Below are 16138 nucleotides of genomic sequence, written 5' to 3' on the forward strand. Positions count from 1 at the left end.
CACTGTGGTTTCAAGGCAAATAACTGGCTAATACTCTACAGGCTGCAAGCCCACTATTGTGTCTGCAGTAGACAATGAAGCACTGCCAAAAGCATTACCACACATGCGGTCACAGCACAAGCCTAGGACGTGATGGGGTCCAGATTCTGATAAAATAGCATTTATTATCAAGAAAAATATGTATCAGACTTGTCTCTGCAGATATTAAGAGTTTCACTAGACCATAAAACTTTGGGAAGTTTATTCCGGAACCTTGCTATCAAATGTGAATAATATTTACCACACCTATCAGTTAAATTTTAATGCAGTGCAAGCACTCTGTTCACAACATATCGCTGGGATCTACAAACACAATATTTACGAGTTCACTTCATGAGGTGGCTCACAGTTATGACAAAAAGTGTTGCATGTTGTCATTGAATTGCCACACTCTTCACACAGCTGCTAATTAAATCTTCACTACTTTGTTATGAATCATTTAAGTAAAATGATCACTCAATTAGTGCAGATAGGACTGTAGTGGGCTTTAAATCCAGACCAGTTTTCTGTGAATCAACTAAGAAATCAGAGCAAAGATATGCACAAATCAGTCCTGCTCACTAACCAAGCTCACTTTGTGTGGGAACCCTTGACGTGTACATACATTGGATTTATTCAGGCTCACACCTGAGAAATGAAATCTGCATAACAACTTATTAGATTTGATTTTATTCCTGCGTACAGGAAATTTCTCTGTGAGGAATATCAGAGTCTTGGATGAAGAATAGCACAATGCTTCTTGAATGTTGTACACATACTAAAATTACAGTGATGTAAGACATGCACACATTGAAATGCTGGTTTATAACAAATGTGTATCATTATAATCAATTCAGAGGTACTGCTTATAAATATAAGCGATGGCCATAAAATTAGTTTTATACTAATTCACTATGGATCTCTAACAATATGCACAGTTAAAAAAACAACCTGTTTTTGGGTGAACTTGTTAGAATTCAAATAAACATTCTATCCTTAGACTTTTGACTTCCCCAAATAAAAGCTAAAGGCTGCTTACAAGAGTCTAAGTGTACACACAAGTTGTTACTAGGCATGCCGTCCAGGAGACCTTCGAGGACCCCGGTTTCCCAATTGCCACAAATCTCTGTCTAGTTAAGAGTTCAAGGTCACAGACTCAACAAATGAAGGCCAAGGGAATCAAACTCTGTATCAGAGCAAGCAGCCTGTTAACAGTTCATAGCACTAATTCACTACACTAGTTGCCAGACTGTGCTAATTACTCTCCAGCATTTCTCAACAGTTTACAGCCTGCCCCAAATAGTTATCCTCAAAACGAGGGAACTGAAGTTTGGATTTATTACATAAAATGTAACCTAATCGGTTTCCCAGTCAGGCTGTCTGTTTGAACTATAAATCTACACTGTCAATGCATATGCTGCATTGGACAAAAGGCATGAAAGATCGGATCTATATTGAATCAGCGACCCTATTTAAGCAAAAGCTTACAATCCCGAACACTCAGAACAACGATTTGCTGTTTCACAAAAAAAAAAAAAAAAAAAAAAAAAATCGTAAAACAGTATATAATGTGGGGGACTTCACCCCCCCCACACCCCCGATGTGGCACCCCCCCTCTACTTAAATATACCAACTCCGAGATCTCACCACAGTGGAGGAAATGGCAAACTCCCAAAACTGGCCTAGAGATTTTTTTCCCTGGGAAAAAAAATCGCTGTTCCGGGTGCTAGGGATTGTAAGCTTTCACTTACATAGGATCGCTGAATCAGCGTTCGCTTTTTTAAGCGTTCGCTGATTTAATATAGACCCAAAAGATCTGCAGTTCTTTCTAGACATGAATCAGTAATGCTGTGGTATGGAATCTAGACCCAGTCTAAGAAAGTACAGTTTTGTACCTACCATAAATGTAGATGTCCGATAGGTATGCATCTGCAGTCCTAACATATGGGTTGTCCTGCCTCAGGCAGCCCTTCGGTCGGCCGGATTCCAAAGTCTGGGTCTGGCCTCGGCTGATGTCGCACTTCACCCGACGTCATAGCTGTTGTTTGTTGGGTATAAATGCATCAGCCGACGCCATTTTCCTCAGTGTTTCTTGCCCCAGATGCCAGGTGCCCTCTAGGAAGGCTAAATTTGGATAAATGCAAATAATTCCAAACAGTAGAGAGCAAACAATATGAAAAAAAAAAAAAAAAAAAAAAATATATATATATATATATATATATATATATATATATATATATATACATACACATATATACAAACAAATACACCATAATAGATTCCCCCAGCTAGCTAAAAGAGGGGTAAATACCCTAGGAATACCACAGAGGGGAAGGAGGGTGGGTAATCCTGACTGCAGATGCATACCTATCGGACATCTACATTTATGGTAGGTACAAAACTGTACTATGTCCTTCAAGGATGCATCTGCAGTCCTAACATATGGGTAGAATACCATAGCCAAACTGGGGGAGGAGGCACTGGCACTAAAATAAAGATGGTGTAGTTAAGATCCCTTGCAAAACAGCAGTTGCAAAACCTGCTCGGGATCTAGAGTATAAGGGTAGATTATAATGCTTGGCAAATGTATGCACGGAGCTCCAAGTAGCAGCTTCTAAAATGTCTTTAGTAGCCACTCCTCGTAGGAAAGCTGTAGTGGTGGCTGTAGCTCTTGTGGAATGAGGTCTGATATTATCAGGAGTTGTCTTTCCATGAAAAGAATAGCAAAATCGAATGCAATTTCCTATCCATTTTGAGATTGTCTATTTTGAAATTGCTTTTCCTTGCATTCCTGTTGCATATGCTACCAGAAGCTGGTCAGTTTTTCTGTTGGTCTTAGTTCTGCCCAGATAGTAGCATAATTGTCTGTGTACATCCAAGGTATGTAGCAGTCTTTCCCACCTGTTCTGTGGGTTGGGGAAGAATGTAGGTAAATGAATCGCTTGGTTCAATGATACTCTGGAGACCACTTTTGGCATAAAGGTAGGGTTAGTTCTCAGAGAGACTCTGTCCTGATGGAAGATAAGGAAGGGTTATACTGCCATTAATGCCTGTAACTCAGATACCCTTCTTGCTGAAGTAATTGCTAGCAGGAAAGCAGTTTTCCAAGACAAGAATTGTAATTCTGCTGTTGCTGCTGGTTCAAAAGGGGGAAGTGTTAACTTTTCCAGCACAAAGTTGAGATCCCATGTAGGTAAAGGTGGTTTCCTTGGAGGTTTTACATTTTTGATTCCTCTCAAGAATTGCCTGAGTAGAGGATGAGAGAAGACAGGAGGATCCATGTTGTATTCTGCTGAAATTGCTGATGCATGAATCTTAATGGAGGAGTAAGACAGGCCATTGTGGAACAGCTCTGCTAAATATTCCAGGATGTGTGCTATGTTTGCCAATGAGACATTTTCTCCCTTTGCTGCACTCCAAATGAGGTATCTTTTCCGCTTGGCTGAATAAGTCTTCCTTGTGGAGGGTCGTGCCTCCAGGATAATGTCCTTAACCCTCTGAGATAAACCTGGGTTATTTTGTTTTATGCAATATTCCAAGCAACTAGCTGCAGTGTTTTCAAGTTTGGATGTAGGATCTTGTAGTTGTCCTGTGTTAGTAGTAAGGGGCATAGAGGTAGTGGCCATGCGTGTGTCCGAGACATGCTCCTCAGTAGCGGGTACCAATGTTGCCTCGGCCAGTCTGGAGCTATCAGAATTACCCTTGGCTGATCCTCTCTGATCTTCAGTAGAACTTTGTACATCAAGGGAAGAGGTGGAAATGCATATGCTATCAGGTTTTTCCAGCTGAAGGAAAGGGAGTCCACCCTCCAAGCAAGTGGGTGGTATGCTCTTGTGCAGAATTTCTTCAATTGGTGGTTGTGTGGGGAGGCGAACAGGTCTATCTGTGGTAGTCCCCATTTCTTTGTTATGGCTTTGAAGATATCTGGATGCAGTATCCATTCGTGAGCATCCGTGGTAGTTCTGCTTAAGGTGTCTGCTAGAGAATTTTCTTTTCCTGGTACAAATCTGGCCTGAAGTTGAATGTTGAGATTCAGGGCCACATTCCACAGGTCCATTGCCATCCGGCATAGAGGATATGAATGTGTACCTCCCTGTTTGTTGATGTACCACATGACTGTGGTATTGTCCGTCCTTATCAGCAGATGACCCTGTTGAAGGAGTGGTCTGAATGCCTGGATCGCATGTTTCACTGCCAGCATCTCCTTTAGATTTATGTGTAGATTCAGCTGGTCTTGGGTCCATAGGCCTTGTATACACTTGTCCACCATGTGTGCCCCCATCCTAGGTCTGAGGCGTCCGTGGTGATGGTTTGGCTTGGATGAGGTTTGTGGAAAGGCAATCCTCTGTTCAACTGACAGGCCTGAGCCCACCACAGGAATTCTTGCTTCAGGCATGGAATTATTGGAATCTGGGCTTCTAGACTGTGCTTGTGTTGAGACCATACATTCCTTAGGTACCATTGCAACTTCCTCATATGCAGCCTGGCATGCGGAACCAATATTATGCAGGATGCCATGTAACCCAGGGCTTGCAGGACTTTCCTTGCAGTAAGCTGAGTTTGTGTTGTTAATGTCATGAAGTAGACTGGTAGTTGCTTTTGTTTTTCTTCTGTGAGAAAAGCCATTTGAGTTGATGTATCCAGTTCTGCACCCAAGAATGTTATCCTTTGGGATGGTACTAGTCTTGACTTTTGCATGTTGACTGTGTATCCCAAGGCTTGCAACAGTTGTATGACATTTTCCAAATCTTTTGTTAATTTTTCCTTGTTGTCCGCTTGTATTAGGCAGTCGTCCAGGTATGGTTAAATTTGAATTCCCTGAAGCCTGCAATGAGCAATTACTGATGCCAGGCATTTCGTGAATACTCTGGGCGCAGTAGATAAGCCAAAGGGCAATGCTGAGAATTGATAATGCTCTGATCCTGCAAGAAATCTGAGGTGTCTTCTGCAATCTGGTCATATAGGGACATGCAGGTATGCCTCCTTGAGATCTAGAGTCACCGGCCAAGACTCCTTGCCCAGCATGGGAAGAAGTTGCTGGAGGGTCAGCATTTTGAATTTTGGAACAATGAGATATGTGTTCAGTGCGGACAAGTCGAGAATAGGTCTCCATTGATTTTCTTTTCTTGGTACAAGGAAGAGCCTGGAGTAAAATCCTTGGCCTTGCTCCATAGGCGGTACCTTTTCTATAGCTCTCATCCTTAGTAAGTTGTTGATTTGTCTTAGAGCGTCTGTTTTTTGGCTTGGTGGTAGGTTTGGCATTCCTCTCTTTTTTGGTAGAGTGTGGAAGTGAAACCTGTAGCCCTTGCCTATTGTTTGTAAAGTCCATTTGTCTCCTGTGATGTAATGCCAGTTGTCGGAAAATAAGGCTAGCTTTCCGCCCAAGGGTGCTTCCAGTTGTTGCCTGGTAGGTGGAACCAGAGCCAAGTCATTGTGTCTGCCCTGTGGAAGTGGTTGTAGTTGAATCTGTGGCAGTACTTCTGTGGTTGGTAGGTTGCCACTGACGTCCCCTGTAGGCACCCCTAGATTGACCTCTGCCTCTTGGGCGTCTATTTCTGCCTCTGTGTGCTCTGGAGTTGTCTGGAAAGGACCAATTCTTCGAAGGCCAATTTCTGCTAAACCTCGGAGGTTGGACCTGTAAGAAATCCTTGACTGTTTGGACAGATTTTGCTTTTTCTTCCACCTTCTTTATAACCTCCTGTGCAGGGGAGCCAAACAAACTTTGTTTCTCCATGGGAGCATCTAGGAGTTTTGACTTAACATGGTCTGGTAAGGATTGTTCTTTTAACCAGGCATGCCTCCGAATCACTGTTCCAGTCATAGCTGATCTAAAGGAAGCCTCCAGTGCAACATAGCCACATTTTAAGAAATGGTTACTAACCTGCTGAGAGTTATGTACCAAATCCTGAAGGGACTTGCAGTCTATAGGTTCAGGAGAGGACAGTTTTTTATTTAGCTGGTCTAACAAAAATTCCTGGTACTGAATCATGTGAAATTGACAGTTTAAGGCCCTGGCCGAAAGAGTAGCAGAAGTATAAACCTTTTTACCCCATCTCTCTAATGCTCTAGATTCCCTTTCAGAGGGAAGAGGGTTTTTGGCAGAGGCAGCTGCCACACCTTTAGGGCCCTGTGAAACGGTTTCAGGGTCTGCCACAGGAGCCTTATACAAATGGTTGTGTGTGTCCGGAACCCTATAATATCTGTCAGGCTTGGCAGGGGCCAGAGGAAGAGAATCAGGGGCAGAGCAGGCATCATTATATGCATCATCAACAACTGTTAGTACTGGAGGAATGGCTAAAGGCCTATGCTGTGGTAAGTGTAAAAAAGTCCTTAGCCTTTTCCTTGAATCTGAAAAATCCTGGCCCTGCCATTGGAAGTGTTCCCTCATAGCATGTAAGGTTTCCCCAAAAGAAAATTCTTCAGGAGGAGAAGCAGAAGGAATGGAGTCTTCTGCATCAGAATCCTCATAAGGAGAATATGGGCCTTCGTGAGGGTCTGAGTCATCCGAGGAATAGTCTGTAGAGACAGGTTCCGGGGGTTCAGTCCTAGGCCTCTTATCTGGAGGAGGCTGAGAGGCCCTGTCTGGGTGAGGTTGGGATCCCCTGATCAAAGAAATGAGATCCTCAGCCAGGCTGAGTATTTGGGAACTAGAGGTAGGCCTATGTGAGGGAGTTTTAGCAGGTAAGGCCTTAGAAGATTTAGCTGCTTTAGCCCTGGCAAAAGCCTTGATAGACATAGAAGCAGGGGGTCTAGCAGCCCCACGTGCAGGGGTAGATATGTCTAAAGGAATAGTGTCTGACAAATCCTGGGTGCCTGCTTCTGTAGCAGTAAATTCAGTAGCAGATTCAGCCATGCTCTGTGAGGCCTCGGCTATCGGAGGCATGCTTTCGGCCGAAGGAAGAACCGAGGGCTCGGTTTCAGATGAAACCGAGACACTCGCGGTTGGCCTAACTGTGGTTTCAGCCGAAACCGCGGACCGCGAGTGTCGGTCCTTTTCCTTGCATTTTTTAACTAATTGTGTAGTCGGAGTCTCCGACGGCATTTTGTATGCAAAAGCGGGACCAAAAAAACTCCTCTGCAAACTCCGACCGACGTCTAAGCGTCCGTCGGTTGAAGGAAGCACAGGCTAGACAAGCTGATACGTCGTGGTCTGGGCCTAAGCAAGGAAGGCAGTAAGAGTGGAAATCCTTATGAGGTATTTGTTTCCCACAAGTTAAACAATTGTTTACTTTGTCTGACATCGGCTGAGGCAAGAAAGAATCCCCAACGGGGTACTTAGCTTTTTAGAAGTCTTCGGTAGTAGAAATCTCTGGATCTGACTGACCGGCACTTGCGAACAGCTTCTGCTTCGGGCACCGCGCGGCAAGAAAGACCGAGGAAAATGGTGTCGGCTGATGCCTTTATACCCAACAAACAGCAGCTATGACGTCGGGTGAAGTGCGACATCAGCCGTGGCCAGACCCAGACTTTGGAATCCGGCCGACCGAAGGGCTGCCTGAGGCAGGACAACCCATATGTTAGGACTGCAGATGCATCCTTGAAGGACATCATGACTTAACATCTGCTACTCTGTCAGCTCTGTTGAAATTACACAGTTACTACTGAAGGGATGTGTTTGGGATGAGCAGGACACTAACACTGGGAAACCATGCAGCCAATATAGGGAAACAGGCTGTGAATCTTCTCCAGGTGCATTCTGGGAGCAAAATGATTTAAATGTTTTATTTGGCTCTAATACTGGGCAAGTGGTTACTGATGTGGGGGGATTTATTACATATCTGCTATCCACAGTCACTTGGACCATAAATGTTAAAAAAAAAGTCTGAAATGCTTTTTGTTTTCTACTTTAAGGTGCAGGAACTCCAGTGCTTGCTAAAAAGAGAAAATGGAGTGTAGAAATATACAACCTCCTTCTTAATACTGCCATTCTAATCTTCTTTTGCATCCACAAGCTATCCAAGCAAATCCAGCAACAGATTCACATTCAGATCTCAAACAAGCAGAGGAAACATTGGCTGGAGAGTTAAGTAAACAAGGTTGCTTTTTTTGTACTAAACATGGCAGAATGCCACCATTTCTAATGGATCAGTCATACAGTCTGTTTGTTTAGGATGTTTTCCACCTTCTAAGTGCTTATCATTCAACTTTTACTTTGTGTTCACACTTCTGTGTCTCTTAAAACAGCGCCATTATCACTTCACAAACAGCTACACTTTTGCTAAATTTCTACACAGTCTCTAGGGGTGTACTTCAAAACATCTAAAACCTATAACATCTAATTTCATAATACTGAGACCAGAACATCTAAAACCCAAAACATCTAAAACCTATAACATCAATTTTCATAACATCTTAACACTACAAATCACAAGAAAATAACATCCCCTCCACATATAATGACACCAAACTACCAAATACACTTCCCAGACCCCCCCATAAATTAAATATATCAACTCCAAGATTGCACTACAGTGGGGAAAAAGTTAATTTCCTAACTCCACTGTATCAAGCCCCCTGCAGAAACGTAGTAAAATTTGTGTTTGGTGTCGTTATATGTGGAAGGGATGTTATTTTTATGTGATTTATAGTGTTAGATGTTATGAAATTCGATGTTATGGGTTTTACATGTTTTGGGTTTTAGATGTTCTGGTCTCAATGTTATGAAATTAGTTGTTATAGGTTTTAGATGTTTTGAAGGGGAGCCATCTCTAGACATGTACACAATTATTTATAACAGTTCAGGTGCAGACCTGTCTGTTTTGCAAAATATTTTATGTAAAAAGAAGTGTCTTCTACTCTCTCCAATTACTTCATGGGGCAGTACTTAAGAAAACTTTTCCTTGCCCGCGTGGCTTATGTAGGGTCTGCAGAACATAGAGGCATGAGCTATTACAATTAGTGGGAAAAAATAAACTCATTTTTACTTAAGAACATTAATAGTCTTCCCTTTTCTCTTCTACCACAATATCACTTTTCATTCTTCCATGACTTTCAGACTCTAATATCCTTTTTTTATTTATTCTGCTTGCTGTTCATATGCCTACAGTAGTAAAGTTCTGACATCACAGAAACACACAGTCTAATCTTTCTAGTTTCTAGCTATTTCTAAGAGAAAACACAAATCTAAGATAAACTTACATATAGAGCAAGACAGTGCTGTGAGTTGGATGGTCAAGACAAAAATGCTTAATGCTCTCTGATTCTCTCTGTTTTTAAAATCACATTCCTGGTTCACATTACATCATTCTTCACACTTTCATTGGGTTCCCAGGCTAACAGGCTACATTCTTTAGTAAGCTTACACCTAGTCAGGAAGCAAAGCCATAAAGGACATTTATGCATGCAAATTCTGGCCATTAACTCTGGCCTTAAAACAATAGCAAGAATTCTTTCATCTAGACTGGCCGGAGCCGTGTCTAGATCAAAGGGTCACAACATGCTTTACTTGGTCAGCAGAGTGCACTGTTGTTACATTATTTTCCAGTTCCACAGGTAACACTATTCTACCATTTAAGACAACAAGCCTGTGGTTTGCATTAATATTTACAGATGACAGAATTACCTCCAAAACTCTATCTGGCTAGGCTGGCAGCCTTCACCCATCTTCACCCAATCTTCACATAAACCCCCCCCCCCCGGAGAACTCAAGCTAGTTTTTTCAAGTGACCCTTAAGAAATACTGCTTGAGGGAGTTAGGTCTGTCTGAGTATACCTTACCCTGTTTCCTGTCTTGAGAACCCATCTGCATTAGCATTGCTAATCCCACTGCGGTGCTGCACGAACATATATTCTTGCAACCCCAGGCTCCATCTTAGCAACTTGGCATTTTGCTGGCTGGCTCTGTTTAACCATGTTAGGGGGTTGTGATCTGTCATAACAGTGAATTTCCTTCCATACAGATAAGGCTGAAGTTTCTGCAGTGCCCACACTATGGCTAGGCATTCCTTTTCTACAGCTGCATAGCATTCCTCCCTGGGTTGGAGCCTACAACTGAGATAAACCACTGAGTGCTCTTCTCCCTCTGAAGAAATCTGGCTAAGTACAGCCTCCACCCCATGGTTCAAAGCATCCACCTGCACAACAAATTCTTTGCTGTAATCTGGACTGGCTAACACAGGGGATCCTCCCAAAGCTTCTTTAAGCTTCTGGAATGCCTGCTCACATGCTGGGGTCCACACTACCTTATCTGGCCTGTTCTTCCTTGTCAGGTCTGTGAGGGGAGCAGCTATGGTACCATAACTGGGGACGGACTTTTTGTAGTAACCTGCTGTCCCTAAAAATGCCTTCCCCTGTTTTGTAGTAACAAGTGCAAGCCATGCCTGAGTAGCTTCCACTTTGGCAGGTTCTGGCCTTATCTTACCACTCCCCACTCTATGTCCTAGGTAGGAGACCTCTGCCATACCCACCTGACATTTGCTCAGCTTAATGGTCAACCCTGCCCTCTGTAGTCTGCCCAGCACTTCCCGGACATGCTGAAGGTACTCTGGCCAAGAATGGCTGCAGATGGCAAAATCATCTAGGTAAGGAAGGGCAAATTCTCCTGCTCCTGCTAGGATATGATCTACCAGCCTCTGGAAAGTCACTGGGGCATTCTTCATCCCAAAGGGCATCTTTGTGAACTCATACAAGCCAAAAGGAGTCACAAATGCTGACTTCTCTCTAGCACTGAGAGTCAAGGACACCTGCCAGTAACCCTTGGTAAGATCGATGGTTGTAAGATACTTAGCCCCACCCAGCTGCTCTAGGGCCTCATCTGTCCTAGGCATGAGATAAACATCTGACTCTGTGTGACTATTTAATTTCCTGTAGTCCACACAGAACCTGGTGCTGCCATCCTTCTTTGGCACCAACACCACTGGGGAGACCCAGGGACTGTTGGACTCTTGGATCACCCCTAGTTCCAACATCTCCTGTACCTCCTCCCTCAGAGTCTGTTTGACTCTCTTAGGCACTCTATAAGGGGCCTGCTTAATAGGCCTTTTTGGTCCTGTATCCACCTGGTGCTGCCCCAGGTGGGTGCACCCTGGTTTCCCAGTGAACATGTCCCCAAATTCCTGCAACACCACTTGGATTTCTCCAACCTGGGTAGGAGATAGCTGCTGGGACATTGCTACCCCTTCCACCGAGGAGTCAGCCCGAGCCTCACTGAGGAGATCAGTCCCCAGATCTCCCTCAGACTCCTCCTGCAATCCACTGCAAATGCTCAGCACAAGGGCCTCCCTATCATGGTAAGGTTTCATCATGTTAACATGGTACAATTTGTGCCCCTGCCTTCTGCCTAGCAGTTCCACCATGTAGTTAACATCACTTATCTTTCTTACCACCTTGTAGGGTCCCTCCCAAGCTGCTTGCAGCTTGTCGAGTCTGACAGGAATGAGAACCATTACCTGCTACCCCACGGCATACTCTCTAGCTCGATCATTCCTGTCATACCACACCCTTTTCTGTTGTTGGGCTTCTGCCAGGTTCTCCTGGGCCAAGCCCATGAGTTCCCTGAGCCTTGTCCTGAGGTTTAAGACATATGCCACAACAGACTCCTTGTGAGACTCACACTCACCTTCCCACTCATCTCAAATTAAATCTAGAGGTCCCCTCACCCTATGCCCATACAGCAAATCAAAGGGTGAAAAACCTGTGGATTCCTGGGGAACCTCTCTGTAAGCAAACAACAGATGGGGCAAATATTTGTCCCACTCCCTCTTAAACTGATCTGCAAATGCCTGTAGCATGGACTTGATTGTAGAGTACTCAGAGGATCCACAATATCCATAGCTACCCTCTGCAATGGCTCCTCAATCACAGGCAAAGGCATCAAAGGAGCTCTCACCTTGTCTCCTGCCTTGCCTACCTTTTGGCACTGCTCACAGGTCCTGCAGTACCGTGTTACATCTCGGGAAATTCCAGGCCAATAGAAGTTCTGCATAATACGCCTCTTTGTACATTTTATGCCCATATGACCTGCAAAGGGAATATCATGGGCTATGGCTAGAAGCGCCAGATGGTAGGTTCTAGGCACTACCAACTGCTGTGCCACCCTAGCTACCTGCATCAGGCCTTGCAATGTAGGGTCTGAGAGCTGAGCCTGTCTCAACTCTCTCCTTGTAACCCTTTCCAACTCCCCTTCCACAGGAAGACTGGCATCCTCTGGCAGTGGTGCCTCACTGTCAGCCTGGGTACGACTACTCACCTCTACCTTTGTAGTCACTCTGTCCAAGGGACCATCAGTACCCACAAGCAGCTGTGGCTCACCTTCAGTCTCACTGCTACTGGGTAGCTCCCTCCCTGAAGTAACCACCTCACCAGTCCTGGCTGCAAGTATGAAGTCTGTCTGGGTGTCCCCCAGGCTACCAGACCTACCTGCTTGTCTCCAAGCCTGACTGCATGTAACTGCACAAGCACAGGGTACTGCACTATTAAAATCATTCCCTATCAGGACATCTGCAGGTAATATCCTCAAACACACCTACTTACTGGTTTCTTTTTCCACCTCCCAGTCAAGATGAACCCTAGCCAAAGGTATTTGGAATGGGATCCCTCCTAAAGCCCTGACTGGAGTTGACTGCCCAGGCAAGTAGTGCTCCTCTGTAACCATTGCAGGCTTTACAATGGTTATATCAGAGGCTGTGTCTCTCTTGGCAATGGCCTCTTTGCCATTCACTACAATAGGATATAACCTCTGGTGGTAGTTTGGTACCCTTGTTGTCCCAAGACAACCTATTATTGGCATTTTGTCTTTCCCACTTGCTGGCTCCCTCACCTTTTGTTCCCCACCTTGCCTCCATGGGCACCTGTATGCCACATGGCCCCACTGGTTGCATTCAAAACATTTAACCCTAGCTCCTGGACATGTACCTGGACCAGTGGCTTCCCCTGCTACTGGCAGATTCTGTTGGGGCAGTCTGTGCTGCCCACAATGGGTTCCTTTAGACCCATGAGCAGTACTAGGGGTCCCTTTCCTGTGCTGGGCTGCCCTGCTTGCCAGGTATATGTCTCCCTTCTTCCCCAACTCATCTGAAGTAGCACATTATCTATCAGCTAACCAGATCCTCATGTCCTCAGGCAAAGTGCTAAGGGCTTGTTCCCTCACCAAAAGGTCTGCCGGCCCTTCAAAAGTAGTGAACTGACATCCACTCACCCACCTATGGAAATAAGTGCTCAGTTCAGCAACATATTCACACACACTTTCATTTGCCTTGTGTTTATACTCACGAAACTTTTTCCTATATGTTTCAGGTATTAGCTTAAACAATTCTAACAAGTGATTTTTAACAGCAGTATAATCAAAACATGGAACGTCAGAAATTTTTGACAAAAACAGTTACAGCTTTACCATGGAGTAAGGGGGTCAGGAACCATACCCAGAGCCTTTGGTCAACCTCATACTGTTTGCATACCCTCTCAAACATATGAATGAAACTATCAAAATTATCCCCCTCTTTAAACTGCATAAGAAATTTACTGACCTTTTGTGCATCTGGGGTCCAGTTACTCCCTTCCCCATTACCTGCATGACTCTGGGGAAGAGTCAGCATTTCCCTCTCATGCCTCCTCTGCCACTCCTTTTCCTCGGCTTCTATCTCCAAATGCCTGGTCTCCAACTCAAGGCTCTTTATCTCCAGATGGATTTTTAAGTCCTCTGCAGAAAGGTTGAGCTGTCCATTCTCCGAGGCTATTATATCTCCACTGCCAGTCTGATTGTCCTCCTGGTTGCGGTTTTCTGATGCAGCTGTAACCAAGGCTGCAATCAGGTCTGCCATAGTCAGGTTTCCATGCACCATTCCCCAATCCTGGCACATCTCCACCAGCTGGCTCCTTGTCAGCTTTCCATACTCCTCTGCTGATGTGCTGCCTGCTCACCCTGACTAACTAAGCTAACAAAAGAAATAAAACAATTGTGATCTGAACTCGGAGTATTCACTATGTGGCTGACTTAAGAGTACAAAACACCTTCAAAACTCACTGTACACAAACTACAGGGATTCACTCTACCCACACCACTACAAGCCAATTAGTATTTTCCAACAAATTAATATGTGGTGTGGCTATCCCACAGCTGCCACCAATTAATATGTGGTGTGGATATCCCATTGCTGCCAAATAATTAATATGTGACACCCGTGCCGTGACCCAGCAATCAAGGAGACTCAATCCTCACCACTAACACCAGAGTGGGGCATCTCATATAGGAAGAAAGGATAACAAATACACACAGTAAAGTGCAATTTTCCTTAAGAGCACACAGAGATCACAGTCAGTCCAGGGCTGGTTACTCCCTTGCTTTCCAGGTCCCCAATAAGACTCCCCACTGGCACAGCTCTATAGGGTCCAGATCTCAGCTTAGTGGACAAGCTAAAACCTCTAGCATGTTTTCTGTCCAACCAGTGCTTCGTGTCTCTGCCCAAGTAGCTGACACACACACACACACACACACACACACACACACACACACACACACACACACACACTTTGAGAAGAGTTTATACAACCACACAGACACTCCTGGGGGAGGCTGGCACAGGTTCTCCAGCTGTGCCCCTTTCTCCCAGACTATACGGTAGTACCAGCTGCCACTACCCACTAATATTTATCAGCTACTCAAAGGCCCTTAAAAGGATGTCCAATTATTACTGTGCAATATTATTATACAATTGGTAGTATAGCCCCAGGCTAAAGCTATTGTAGTGGCTTTGTACAATTTTACCAAAGGCATGCAAGTACTCTAAAGAGCTTAAATTATCTCTTCAAAAACAGCTACAGTTGAAAGGGGTTAAAAATATTTAATAACAAATAGTCCAAACACAAGACAATACTTTTTATTACACAGTGCTAGTCAAGAGTTCAGAAATCACAGAGAAATACTTAAAATAATTCAGTAGTACAGTTCTGACATCACAGAACCCACGGTAGTGGTGCTGCGGTTGCGTTGTCGCCTCACAGCAAGACGTTGTCCCGTTCAATTCTCAGCTAGAGCGTCTTCTGTGTGGAGGCATATGTGAATGGGCGTGCCTTCGTTGAAGGTTGTGCGTCAGGGCTGGTAACGCTGCACGTAAAAATCCACTACCAAACATTAGCGGACCGGAGTCCCGCTGTGGTGACCCCTAACCGGGATATGCCAAAAGACACAACAACAACAGTTCTGACATCACAGAAACACACTTAGTGTAATCCTTCTAGTCTCTAGCTATTTCTAAGAGAAAACACAAATCTAAGATAAATTTACATAGAGAGCAAGACAGTGCTGTGTGTTGGATGGTCAAGACAAAAAATGCTTAATGCTCTCTGATTCTCTCTGTTTTTAAAATCACATTCCTGGTTCACATTACATCATTCTTCACACTTTCCTGGGGTTCCCAGGCTAACAGGCTACATTATTTAGTAAGCTTACACCTAGTCAGGAAGCAATGCCATAAAGGACATTTATGCATGCAAATTCTGGCCATTAACTCTAGCCTTAAAATAATAGCAAGAATTATTTAATCTAGACTGGCCGGAGCCATGTCTAGATCAAAGGGTCACAACATGCTTTACTTGGTCAGCAGAGTACACTGTTGTTACATTATTTTCCAGTTCCACAGGTAACACTATTTTACCATTTAAGACAACAAGCCTGTGGTTTACATTAATATTTACAGATGACAGAATTACCTCCAAAACTCTATCTGGCTAGGCTGGCAGCCTTCACCCAATCTTCACACCTACCACCTGTACCCCTCACTGTACTAAACCTCTGTCACCCATAAGTTGACAGTCTATACAATGATCTTGGGATATTATCACTTATTCGTCTACACAGATATCAGCACTCGTACCACTCTTACATCCTATGTCCTTCAGGTCTTTGGCTTCTGCTCTACATTCTACATTTTGCCATTCATTTGCAATTTATGTGCCCCCCCCCCCCCTTCCCAACTATATAGTAGAAACCCTGTCACAGCTTTTGTCATACACGACTGCAACTGCATTTAGCTGGTCATCAGATACAATACAGCGAGGATCAAATATTACCTTCTAGGCTCTTGGCACTTGATACCTACATTTACTCACTATGACATCACTCAAAATTCTTCCCCTCCTTTCCTATCTTCTATTTTGAAATGCAGCCCTGTTGTGTTTGTCTCTC

At 44.2% G+C, this 16138-nt stretch overlaps 1 protein-coding gene across 1 annotated transcript in view; it reads right to left on the reverse strand.

The window, feature by feature from the left end:
• The window catches only part of LOC122812359 (lysophosphatidic acid receptor 2-like), a 452180-nt gene that overhangs the window by 198275 nt on the left and 237767 nt on the right, over window positions 1–16138 (reverse strand). The window lies entirely within an intron of this gene.

This window comes from Protopterus annectens, chromosome 9.part0, assembly GCF_019279795.1.
Source record: "Protopterus annectens isolate FY-2018-M chromosome 9.part0, PAN1.0, whole genome shotgun sequence".
Classification (NCBI taxonomy): domain Eukaryota; kingdom Metazoa; phylum Chordata; order Ceratodontiformes; family Protopteridae; genus Protopterus; species Protopterus annectens.